Source organism: Trachypithecus francoisi, unplaced genomic scaffold (genome assembly GCF_009764315.1).
Source record: "Trachypithecus francoisi isolate TF-2019V2 unplaced genomic scaffold, Tfra_2.0 Lachesis_group16, whole genome shotgun sequence".
NCBI classification, from domain to species: domain Eukaryota; kingdom Metazoa; phylum Chordata; class Mammalia; order Primates; family Cercopithecidae; genus Trachypithecus; species Trachypithecus francoisi.
The window spans coordinates 69060945-69074642 of NW_022681461.1; the positions used below are offsets into that span (position 1 = coordinate 69060945).

The 13698-nt window shown below is 40.9% G+C and overlaps 1 protein-coding gene across 3 annotated transcripts in view; it reads left to right on the top strand.

The window, feature by feature from the left end:
* The window catches only part of ASTN2 (astrotactin 2), a 1009693-nt gene that overhangs the window by 619783 nt on the left and 376212 nt on the right, over positions 1-13698 (top strand). The window lies entirely within an intron of this gene.

Below are 13698 nucleotides of genomic sequence, written 5' to 3' on the forward strand. Positions count from 1 at the left end.
AGCCTTTCTGTGTCCTCATGTCCATATCTGTAAGGACAATTCATTGGAGGAGGGAAAGGCTAAAGGAAACAATGCAAGTAAAGCTTGTGGGGCAGCGCTGGCTTTCGAAGGACTCAAGCTGAGTTTTGAAATAAGTTTGAGGCTAAAAGGGGAACATGCTGGGACTAACTTGCTGAGTGACCTCCGACAAGTCATGTTCTCTGTCTGGGACACAGTTTGACCATCTGTGAAAAGAGATCTTTGGGGAAGGATGGCTGACGTTTCTTCCAGCTTACCTTGCTTTCCATTTGAAGACTGCAATGGCCATTACCTCTGCTTTTGACAGCACCTTGCATAGCATTTGGTCCTCAGTAATCACTCAAGAAAATAGACTTTTTTCTTCTCCTCTCCATTCCCTTTCTGATTATGTCTCAGTATTAGAATATTTGCTTATTTTTTGACATTCTGTGACTCAGAAAAATAATCTTGTACTCGTGGAAGAAGTACATTTAATGCTCTCTTTACTAAGAGAGAAAAGCAGAACAGGACATTTAACAACCTTTTCAGTCCTATGTTTCACAAATAGGGGGTGAGCGTGGGCATGGGTTGAATTTCAGTTTACCAGAAAAATTAATTTAACTTGTATGATTCTAGTGCGTAGAGTCCAGTTTTTCTTCGAGGGCTTATTTCAAGGTCTCCTTTCCTGCCCTGGTTGCACTTAGGGCTGCCAGTGCCTTTGTGCAGGTATAGAAGCAGCTCACTGGGGGCTCTAGATATGTATCAGTAAAATAAATAAGAAATAAATTAGGGTATGCAGACCTGAATTTATAGCGATCTCTCCTCAGCTTAAGTGACTGCAGGGCAGTGTTGAGTAAATTATGCATGGCTTTAGATCTGCAGGCTGCATACAGAATCAGCCATGTTCTTGTCATTGTTATTTTTCTCTCTGTGTGTTTGGGACGGGGTGGGGGCTGTTCTTCTGTGGCAAATAACAACAGTAACAGCAGCAAGAGCAGCAATAATGGATTTTGACATCAGAAACTATTACTACCTTCAATCCACAGCACACTACAGGGAACCGTGGATTCAAAAGACACGAATTCTAATCCTAGCTCTGACACTCTCTTAGGGATAAGGCAAGCCTTGCAGGACCCCTGACCTTCCGTTGTCTCACCTGTAAAATTTTTATACCTACTTTAATATAATGATAATTCTGAAGAGTGAAAGTATTTCGTATTTGTTACCCTCTGAAGATTAAGAAACATGCCCAAGGTCATATGACTACTGATGTGGCTCAATATCTCCTTGCTGTGTGACCTTGAGCAAGTTAATTAATGTCTCTGTGCCTCAGTTTTCTCATTTGTAAAACAGGGATAGTAGTAATATCTATCTATAGAGATGTTATAAGGACTAAATATATTACCATTTACATTAACATTTGTGAAATGCTTTGGAACAATGCCCTGCACAGAGTTAGCACTGTATGTGTTTGTTAAATAAATTAACTTAAATGATTCTAATAACATTTGCTAGTGACCTGATGCACTAGACAGGACTAATCAATGGGCAAAAACTGGAAGCATTCCCTTTGAAAACTGGCACAAGACAGGGATGCCCTCTCTCACCACTCCTGTTCAACATAGTGTTGGAAGTTCTGGCTAGGGCAGCCAGGCAAGAGAAAGAAATCAAGGGTATTCATTTAGGAAAAGAAGAAGTCAAATTGTCCCTGTTTGCAGATGACATGATTGTATATTTAGAAAACCCCATTGTCTCAGTCCAAAATCTCCTTAAGCTGATAAGCAACTTCAGCAAAGTCTCAGGATACAAAATCAATGTGCAAAAATCACAAGCAGCCGGGCGCGGTGGCTCAAGCCTGTAATCCTAGCACTTTGGGAGGCCGAGACGGGCGGATCGCGAGGTCAGGAGATCGAGACCATCCTGGCTAACACGGTGAAACCCCGTCTCTACTAAAAACTGCAAAAAAACTAGCCGGGTGAGGTGGCGGCGCCTGTAGTCCCAGCTACCTGGGAGGCTGAGGCAGGAGAATGGCGTGAACCCGGGAGGCGGAGCTTGCAGTGAGCTGAGATCCGGCCACAGCACTCCAGCCTGGGTGACAGAGCAAGACTCCGTCTCAAAAAAAAAAAAAAAAAAAAAAATCACAAGCATTCTTATACACCAGTAACAGGCAAACAGAGAGCCAAATCATGAATGAACTCCCATTCACAATAGCTTCAAAGAGAATAAAATACCTAGGAATCCAACTTACAAGGGTTGTAAAGGACCTCTTCAAGGAGAACTACAAACCACCGCTCAGTGAAATCAAAGAGGACACAAACAAATGGAAGAACATACCATGCTCATGGATAGGAAGAATCAATATTGTGAAAATGGACATACTGCCCAAGGTAATTTATAGATTCAGTGCCATCCCCATTAAGCTACCAATGACTTTCTTCACAGAATTGGAATAAACTGCTTTAAGTTCATATGGAACCAAAAAAGACCCCGCATTGCCAAGACAATCCTAAGCCAAAAGAACAAAGCTGGAGGCATCACGCTACCTGACTTCAAACTATACTACAAGGCTACAGTAACCAAAACAGCATGGTACTGGTACCAAAGCAGAGATATAGACCAATGGAACAGAACAGAGCCCTCAGAAATAATACCACACGTCTACAGCCATCTGATCTTTGACAAACCTGAGAAAAACAAGAAATGGGGAAAGGATTCCCTATTTAATAAATGATGCTGGGAAAATTGGCTAGCCATAAGTAGAAAGCTGAAACTGGATCCTTTCCTTACTCCTTATACGAAAATTAATTCAACATGGATTAGAGTCTTAAATGCTAGACCTAAAACCATAAAAACCCTAGAAGAAAACCTTGGTAATACCATTCAGGACATAGGCATGTGCAAGGACTTCATGTCTAAAACACCAAAAGCAACGGCAACAAAAGCCAAAATTGACAAATGGGATCTCATTAAACTAAAGAGCTTCTGCACAGCAAAAGAAACTACCATCAGAGTGAACAGGCAACCTACAGAATGGGAGACAATTTTTGCAATCTACTCATCTGACAAAGGGCTAATATCCAGAACCTATAAAGAACTCAATCAGGCCGGGCGCGGTGGCTCAAGCCTGTAATCCCAGCACTTTGGGAGGCCGAGACGGGTGGATCACGAGGTCAGGAGATCGAGACCATCCTGGCTAACACGGTGAAACCCCTTCTCTACTAAAAAATACAAAAAACTAGCCGGGCGCGGTGGCAGGCACCTGTAGTCCCAGCTACTCGGGAGGCTGAGGCAGGAGAATGGTGTGAACCCGGGAGGCGGAGCTTGCAGTGAGCTGAGATCCAGCCTGGGCGACAGAGCGAGGCTGTCTCAAAAAAAAAAAAAAAAAAAAGAACTCAATCAAATTTACAAGAAAAAAACAAACAACCCCATCAAAAAGTGGGCAAAGGATATGAATAGACACTTGTCAAAAGAAGACATTCATACAGCCAACAGACACATGAAAAAATGTTCATCATCACTCGCCATCAGAGAAATGCAAATTAGAACCACAATGAGATACCATCTCACACCAGTTAGAAGGGCAATCATTAAAAAATCAGGAAACAGGTGCTGGAGAGGATGTGGAGAAATAGGAACACTTTTACACTGTTGGTGGGACTGTAAACTAGTTCAACCATTGTGGAAAATAGTGTTGCGATTCCTCAAGGATCTAGACCTAGAAATACCATTTGACCCAGCCATCCCATTACTGGGTATATACCCAAAGGATTATAAGTCATGCTGCTATAAAGACACATGCACACGTATGTTTATTGTGGCACTCTTCACAATAGCAAAGACTTGGAATCAACCCAAATGTCCATCAGTAACAGACTGGATCAAGAAAATGTGGCACGTATATGCCGTGGAATACTATGCAGCCATCAAAAAGGATGAGTTCATGTCCTTTGCAGGGACATGGATGCAGCTGGAAACCATCATTCTCAGCAAACTATCGCAAGAACAGAAAACCAAATACCGCATGTTCTCACTCATAGGTGGGAACTGAACAATGAGATCACTTGGACACAGGAAGGGGAACATCACACACCGGGTCCTATTGTGGGGAGGGAGTAGCGGGGAGGGATAGCATTAGGAGATATACCTAATGTAAATGATGAGTTAATGGGTACAGCACACCAACATGGCACATGTATATATATGTAACAAACCTGCACATTGTGCACATGTACCCTAGAACTTAAAGTGTAATTTAAAAAAAAAAAAAAATGGCCGGGCGCGGTGGCTCAAGCCTGTAATCCCAGCACTTTGGGAGGCCGAGACGGGCGGATCACGAGGTCAGGAGATCGAGACCATCCTGGCTAATACGGTGAAACCCTGTCTCTACTTAAAAATACAAAAAACTAGCCGGGCGACGAGGCGGGCGCCTGTAGTCCCAGCTACTCGGGAGGCTGAGGCAGGAGAATGGCGTAAACCTGGGAGGCGGAGCTTGCAGTGAGCTGAGATCCAGCCACTGCACTCCAGCCTGGGTGGCAGAGCAAGACTCCGTCTCAAAAAAAAAAAGGATTGTGAAAGTCTTAAAGAAGACTGAATGGGTGAGAGTGTGTGGTGAGCTGTTAAAACCAATCCAAATGGTAATAAACAGGACAAAAGAAACAAAACCCAGGCATCCTAAAACCAACTAAAGTTTCAGCAGGATTTGGAAACTGTCTATTAGGAATGCAAATGAGAAGTTACCACACTTGTTAGAAGCACTGTAAACAAGAAAGCTATTAGCAGGTACTTGTGAGAGAGATGGTCCAGAGAGAAGTGGGATGCCATTGAATTAAGCGAGGAAAACAAAATAAACTCATTATCAGAAGGACCTTCCCAACTTGCTCAAAGCTCTATGACCTTCCTAAGAGTGTTCTCGGTAGGAGAAGGTTTAATAAATCTGTTTGCAACCAGGTTAATGATAGCAGCTAACATTTACTAGGGAGTTTCTAGGTACCATGACTGTTCTAAGTGCTTTGGGTACATTAGCTCATTCAATTCTCATAACAACTCTACAAGGGATGTACTATTATGATTCCCATTCTATGGTTTTTTGTTTTGTTTTGCAAAAAAAAGCACAGAGTGGCTCAGTAACTGTCCAAGGTCACATATCTGGTAAGTGAGGTTGTGGAGATTGAAACTTAGGTATTGTGGTTCCAGGCTCAGTCAAGACGATCTGATGTCATTGCTGGCCTCTGGCCACATCTAGTCATGTGGTCTTTGGCAAGTCACTCAATTTCTCTGAGCCTCTGCTCTTTAATGTAGAATTAGAAGTGATGGTAGCGCCATTGTGAAGATTAAATGAAAGTATACATGCAAAGGAGCTGTCATAGTTAAGCACTCAGTAAACCGTAGTTATAATTAGTGTAATAAGTATAAAACCATATCATTTAATTATGTAATTACTGGATTTGATGTCTTGTTTACTACTTTGTCTCCAGTACCAAAAGCAGTGCCTGGCACATAGTAGGTTTTAAATTAATAATTGTTAAGTGAAGTTCCCCCATTAACATGACTAAAGAAGTTTCCAGTCTGACTTTTCCAGTTGCATTTCCAGCTAGGTTTCTCTTCCTAGGTTAAGCCTACTGGTTTCAGTTTCTGGAGTTTGGACAACACTGTTCTCTCTGTCTCCTGTCTCCTTCTCCTTTGCACCTCCACTGACTCCCATTTGTCCCTGGCCCTTTAGCTTTCACCTACAAGTTTCAATTCAGGCATCACTTTTTCAGCAAGCCTTCTCTGAGCCCTAAGAGGCGTCAGGTGTGAAATATGCAGTTACCTTGGAAGAGGATAATAATAATACCCATCCTTTCTTTCTCTGTCACCTAGGCTGGAGTGTAGTGGTGCAATCTCAGCTCACTGCAACCTCTGCCTCCTAGGTTCAAGTGATTTTCCTGCCTCAGCCTCCCTAGTAGTTGGGACTACAGGTGCGTGCCACCATGCCCAGCTAATTGTTTGTATTTTTAGTAGATATGGGGTTTCACCGTGTTAGCTAGAATGGTCTCGATCTCCTGACCTCATGATCTGCCCATCTTAGCCTCCCAAAGTGAGTGCTGGGATTACAGGCGTGAGCTACCATGCCTGGGCAATATTCATACTTTCAAATGGATAATATTTATTGCATGGGGTTAGGGCCTATATAGAAAGAACATTTTTCCTTGTCTTTTTATTTATTTATTTGCATTTCTACTTACAAGGGAGAGGAATATTTACATTTTGTCTCAAAATCTAATTTATCCCAGTGAAATCTTGACATCTCTTGCAGACTGGACCTCTGGCTGGCTGCCCTGATTGTCAGCCTCTCATCAGTTTAAGTTCTCCAAAACGGAGTAAAACATCCTTTCTCTGGGGTCCCGCAGCCCCCATGGCTCTCCCTGTGATCGCCCCATAGGTTGGTTGATTTACCTGCGTTCCTGTCTGTTCCTGTCATACTGTGAACTCCTCATGAGCAGGGTCTAGGTCCTAGGCACCTGGGTGTCTGCATTGCCATTCCCACTGCTTGGCCCAAAGACTTACTTAGAACCATAATGATTGAATTAAATAATTAATCCACCTAAGATTTGTTGTGTCCTACTCTATGCCTGGTCTTTTATTAGATGCAAATAATCACTGAGTACGACTTCTTCTCCAGCAGGGGCAAAGAGGTGCCTAAGCCTCACTGGGTCCTGACTGATATTGACAGAGCACAAGTACCAAAATGGTAGACAGAAGCAGGTGAATTCAAGATAGGTTGAGAAGGTCATTGCATACTAAGCTAAAGCCTGTAGAATAAATCCTTAGAACCAGTTTTATAGGTGAGAGGGCATCACCTCCTGTGAAGACCTTGGGAAGTTACCTAGCAACAAAGTTTGTCTGTTGTGTGTGTGTGTGTGTTTACAGTGTCTACCAAACACACTTCCAAGAGAACTTATTTTACTCACATAAAGCCAATGTATTTTTAAAAAGCTATTCATATAAAGATAGGAATGATGAGAGTCGTTTTAAGGAGGGAAGAGAAAATGGTTTCAGAAGCTCAAAATGAAAGAGTCACTCAACGTGAGATAAATTTAACTGTGTGCTTCTTGGCAACCAAAGTAAACACAGAGGGAGAAAAATACCCATAGTGGATTATACAGTTGTCCTTGTATGAGAAAAGGAAAGTTGTAGTTTTTTTTGTTTTGTTTTGTTTTGTTTTCAGGAGTTATACACCTTTTTCTGACATTATTTGCTAAGAGAGTTATTTCTCATATATTCCTATGTAAGAGATAGTGAGTCATTTCTTCAGCATTTTTGAAGTTTCAGCATTTTTCAGATCATTTAGCAGAGGAAACTGAGGCCCTCAAGGTGGGGGCACTCACAGCCAGTTAGGAAGTAAAATTGGGATAGGAGCTTGAGATATCCCAACCTTCTTGCTTCCAATTTAAATGAAAGTGCCCTAAAAACACATTAGCTCAAATAACACATCCAGCCTCAAATAGTCCTTAGTAGCCTCTCTAATATTCTTTTTATGTAATTTTAAGAGGGAAAGGAGATAAACGTGTTTAATATCCATAGTAACTGGACGCCACTTATTTTCACTGTCAAAGCTGAAGTCTAGTCTAACAGTAGAAAACACTGAATGACAGAACAGAGATAATGGCCTTCATTTTGATTATCAGTAACAAGTGGAAGAGTTGGGGCCGGGCGCGGTGGCTCAAGCCTGTAATCCTAGCACTTTGGGAGGCCGAGACGGGCGGATCACGAGGTCAGGAGATCGAGACCATCCTGACTAACACGGTGAAACCCCGTCTCTACTAAAAACTACAAAAAACTAGCCGGGCGAGGTGGCGGCGCCTGTAGTCCCAGCTACTCGGGAGGCTGAGGCAGGAGAATGGCGTGAACCCGGGAGGCGGAGCTTGCAGTGAGCTGAGATCCGGCCACAGCACTCCAGCCTGGGTGACAGCGCGAGACTCCGTCTCAAAAAAAAAAAAAAAAAACAAGTGGAAGAGTTGGTGGGAGGTGGGGGGATTCATTCAGGCACTTGTTTTATTGCGGTTTCCACCTTTTAGGTTAAAGCCTGAGCCCTCACCCCTTTCACTTCTGGTTGGAGAACATGAATTTTACTTCTAATCATTAACATAGAATACTTGCATGCCAGGTTCTTGTCAAACATTAAAACCTTGTTTTCTCTTCTTTTTAAACATTTGTAAAAGCTCAGGTGTAAAAAATATTCACTGACAATTGATGGAAACATGTAATATCCATCCATTTGTCTGGATATCTATTTTCCAGTGTGGATTGTATGGAACATTAGTTCCATGAGACATTCAAATACTCAACAACAACAACAACAAACTAAATGTTCAGAGTTTCCCATGTGGAAAAATTTGCACTCCTTAACTGCCTCTTACAGATTCCCAGTGTACCTGGAGATAGTCAAGGCTCTCGCAAATCATGCAGTGGAGAAACATATTTCATTGATTCTAGAGTACCCATATTTTCCACATTTTAACATTTCTGAAGTGGGAAGGTATCTTAGTTTTAATGGTTTGACAGAGTTTATTTGGCAGTCTTTTTTTTCCTTGTTTCTTTCTTAGTGTTATGCAAACTGGTAGTGTTTCTTACCATTGTTAGGGGTCTTAGCCTATATAAAATCTGCTATATAATTAATCCAGAGGCTGGGCGCGGTGGCTCAAGCCTGTAATCCCAGCACTTTGGGAGGCCGAGATGGGCGGATCACGAGGTCAGGAGATCGAGACCATCCTGGCTAACGCGGTGAAACCCCGTCTCTATTAAAAAAAAAAATACAAAAAACTAGCCGGGTGAGGTGGCGGGCACCTGTAGTCCCAGCTACTCGGGAGGCTGAGGCAGGAGAATGGCGTAAACCCGGGAGGCGGAGCTTGCAGTGAGCTGAGATCCGGCCACTGCACTCCAGCCTGGGCGACAGAGCGAGACTCTGTCTCAAAAAAACAAACAAACAAAAAAAAATTAATCCAGAATTTTCCATGGAATTCTATTTTCTATTCACTTCCTTCTTTTCTTTTTCAAAAACTGTAGATTTTCCCTTGAATAAAACCTGTAACCAAAGACCACTCAGAGAACATGTCCTCTGATCTTCGTTTTGGTTAATGTTGGGACAATCCTGAGGGTGTTGGTGAAAAAGATTCCCATGATATCAGTTGGAAGGGTTAATGCAGTTGAGTTCCTTAGGTGCTGGTTCTAGCCCTGATGATCCTAGGATGAAGTTTTCACAGGTTTCAGCATTAGGAAAACTGGGAAGGAACCTGTTTCTTTCTTGCCTTAGTAATAGGATACTTAGATTTATTCCTAACATTGGTCCAAGTCTACCTGTTGTGCAGTTCCTTGAGCTATTCTTACCCTTCACTACTTTTCCCTCTCTCTCTCTCTTTTTTTTTTTTCTTCTTGAGACAGAGTCTCGCTCTGTCACCCAGGCTGGAGCGCAATGGCACAATCTCAGTTCACAGCAACCTCCTCCTCCCAGGTACAAACAATTCTCCTGCCTCAGCCTTGCAGGCAGCTGGGAGTACAGGCGTCCACCATCACATCCAGCTAATTTATTCTATTTTTAGTAGAGATGGGGTTTCGCCATGTTGACCAGGCTGGTCTCAAACTCCTGACCTCAGGTGATCCGCCAGTTTTGGCCTCCCAAAGTGCTGGTATTATAAGCATGAGCCATCGCGCTTGGCCTATTCTTATTTTTTTTCCTTTTTCTTTTTCTTTTCTTTTCTTTTTTTTTTTTTTGAGACGGAGTCTCGCTCTGTTGCCCAGGTTGGAGTGCAGCGACAAAATGTCCACCTCACTGCAAGCTCTGCCTCCCAGGTTCACATCATTCTCCTGCCTCAGCCTCCCAAGTAGCTGGGACTACAAGTGCCCACCACCACGCCTGGCTAATTTTTTGTATTTTTAGTAGAGACGGGGTTTCACTGTGTTAGCCAGGATGGTCTTGATCTCCTGACCGCGTGATCTGCCCGCCTCCACCTCCCAAAGTGCTGGGATTACAGGCGTGAGCCACCACGCCCGGCAGCCTATTCTTAATATTTTTAAGGATTTGATTCCCTTTCTTATTTTAAAAAAGTTTCTAGGATTTGCATTTTGGTAATTCTGTTGATTCCATAAACCATTGAAGAATAAATTAATGAATAAAGGATAAAATACATGAGAAAAAGAAATACTTTGCTTTGAGAGTTTGTACACAATACCATTTGTCTGTTGGTCTCAATTTTCTCGTTTGAACAACAAACAGATAGGAGGAGGTCATTTGTAATGAACTGGAAGGAGCACAGGATTTGGAGTAAGATCCAAGTCAAGGTTCTGGCTTTTCCAAAATGCTCATGTGACCTTGATTAGTGCACTTAGATGTCCCAGGCCTCAGGATTCTCTGCGGCAATGTTGGAATGAAAGTACCCATCTCACAATGTTGCTATGAAGATTAAATAAAACATGCTCTGAGCTAAGCACATAGAAGGTTTTATGGTGCACTCTCTAAAATCCCATCTACGTTTGCTATTCTCTATAATGTGATGGGTGTGTTAAGGGTAACACATCCATTGCCTTCAGCTAAAATGCCCAGTCTGTATCTCTGCACTCATTTTATATTTTTCATTTTGGCACATGTATAAATAGAGTTTCATGTAGATCTTGGCTGGTTTCCTGTGAGCCTACACTCTTTAGAATTTCTGTAGGAAAATCTCCCAGATGACAGAATGTTCTAAAGAAGCTATATAATTATGTGTCATAGTACAAAAATAAAATTAAAAAAAGAAACCAACAACTAGATAGACCTTAGCATAAACCTTCCTATGCCCTTAGGTGGCTCGGGGGGGAGCGGGGAGAACTGCTCCTGTTTCAAAACTCAGGGGATCATTTGCCTTTACAAGGATGGGATTTTTTTTTCCCCCTGAATCTCTCCTGCAAGCCACAATCTTTTCCCACCCATAGGGAAAAGAAAAATCACTGTAAATCCACAGTTGTGATATGCTTAAAGTTGTACACACACACTCACATTCACATGCACGTCTTGAGCTCCTCGGTTCGATTCCCAGCACCGCTATTGCCTGGACATACCTCCATAAACAAGTCACTCAACTTCTCGAAACCTCAATTTTCCCATCTGAAAGTGGAAACAATACCTCCCTGTGAGTGTCGCGCATTTCCTATTGCTTCTGTAATGAATCACCACAAACTTAGCGTCCTAAAATATCACACTTTATTTTCCAGTTCTCAAGTCAATATTCCTAAAATTGAGACAGTGGCGGGGCTGCATTCCTTCTGGAGGCTTTAGGGGAAGGTCTATTTCCTTGCCTTTTCCAACTGCTAGGGAGTATCTGCATTCATTGACTCATGGTCCCTTACTCGGCTCCCCTCTTGTTCTCCTCTGCTTCTAAGTTGCATCTCCTCTTCTGACTAACACACTTATCTCCCTCTTATGAGGAAGCGTGTGATGACATTGAGACCACCCAGGTAACCCAGGATAATCTTCCCAACTCAAAATCCTTTACTTAATCCCATCTTCGAAGTCTCTTTTGCCATGTCAGATGACCTCGGGTGTTCGGGATTAGGATGTGGGCATTTTGAGGAGGCCAGTATTCAACCTATTACAGGTTATAAGGAGCAAACCTTTATAATTTGGAGTCCTCTAATTCAGAAACATAGTTTGTATCTCTATCCACTGTTCTTTTAAAACATTCAGTGAAGTTTTTGACTTTTTGCCTAAAGGTTTTGCACGTGTCTTTTGGAGAGGTACACACACACACTCAGACACACATACACACACAAATAATGCATATATTTGACTTCTATATAATTCCATAGGCATAAATATATACAAATTATATATATACCTTATTTCCAATGAATGCCATATAAGAAGTTATCAATTATGTGCTGTGAAGCAGAAAAAGAAAAAAGGAATCAAAGAATAGCAACTATGTCAACTTTAAGAAACCTGGATCTAGAGAGAGGCCAGGAACTAGGATATGAGTACCAGTGGAAATAAATTTATATTTCCTAGAATATCGAAATGGGTGAATAGACTGAATAACAACAACAGTAACAATAATAAGCATAATAGCTGATGCATTACTTGAATACTATATGAGAGATACAGTTTCATCCTTTGTATAAGTTATCTCTAATTTTTACATCCCCATGATAAGGATTGTCATTTTCCTTAATAGATTATGACACCAAAGCCTAGGGAAATTAGCAGACTTGATCAAGGTCATATAACTGGTAGATGGCACAACCTGTATTTGAACTCAAGTTTAATTAGCTCTAAAATCTCAACTTGTGACTCCCTTAGAATCTCAATAAATTCACCAACATAGAAATTATACAAACTACATTGTCAGTCTAAAAATGCAGTCATATTAGAAAAAGAGGAACAAACAAATTATCTATTTTGGAATTATATTTTTAAATATCTTCTAAGTGGCACTTGGATATGGAAAAAATCAAACTCAAATTTTCACCTCGTTAGAAACGAGCAAGAGCATGAGGGCTGCATGTCAAACTTATGGGGTGTGGGCAAAGCCACAGTCAGAAGCTTCCAGGCATTTATTAAGAAGCAAGAAAGATTGAAAATAAACAAATGAGGCATTTAACTCAAGCAGCCATAAAAAGAAGTATACAACAAAGTCAGAGAAAACAGCAGGAAGGAATGAATACAAATAAAAGCTGAAATAAATTAAATAGAAAAGAAAAAAGGAAGCTCACCAATAAAATACAAAATACAAAAAGCCTATTCAAAGGAGAGAGCAAAGAAAACACAAACATATTACAAATGAGCTAGTGCTTTCACTATAGAAACATAAAAGACAAAAGAAATTTAATGGGAACACTGCATAGAACTTTACACCAATACATATGAAAGTCTTGATAAAATGCATTATAATGTTAGAAAATATAAATTACCAAGTTTGAGTCATGAGGATATAGAAAATCTAAATAGGCAGATAATAAGGAAATAAATGATAAGAACTAAATATCTACAACTGTAAAGAAGTCATCAAGCCCAGGGGATTTTATAGGCAAGACTTATCTAATTATCAAGTAATGGATAACATCTTTTCTATATAAACTGATCCAGAGAAAGAAACAAAAAAGGATAGTTTTTTAACTTATTCCATAATCCTAATACCCAAACTGAGCAAATATATGTTTATCCATTTAGAAAAATTTAGTAGACATGTTAGAATGTTTAAGTTCTTTATGTTCGTAGGATACAACATCAACTTAGGAAAATCAGTAACAGCTTTTCTCAAATCAGTAGTAACTATGTAGAAAACATAAAAGAAAGCATAAATGAAAAACTGATCCTATTCCTGAAGTTTAAAAGCATGCAACAATATAATTTTTCATTCTAAAAGGCACATATGATCTTCTTTACACATAAGCAAAGGAAGTACAGAGAGGTTAAGTAGTTTGTCTGAAGTCACACAACTGGTAAGTGGCAGAAGCAGGATTTGGACTCAGTCTGGATCCAAAACATACTTGGATAAACCTCTACAGCATAGTATCTTTCATAAATGCCCATGAATAATCTCCAAAAGACACGTGCAAAACCTTTATGCAAATAGTCAAAACTTCACAGAATGTTTTAAAAGAACAGTTGATAGAGATACAAACTATGTTTCTGAATTAGAGAACTCCAAATTATAAAGATGCTGTATTAGTCAGGATAAGATAAGCTTT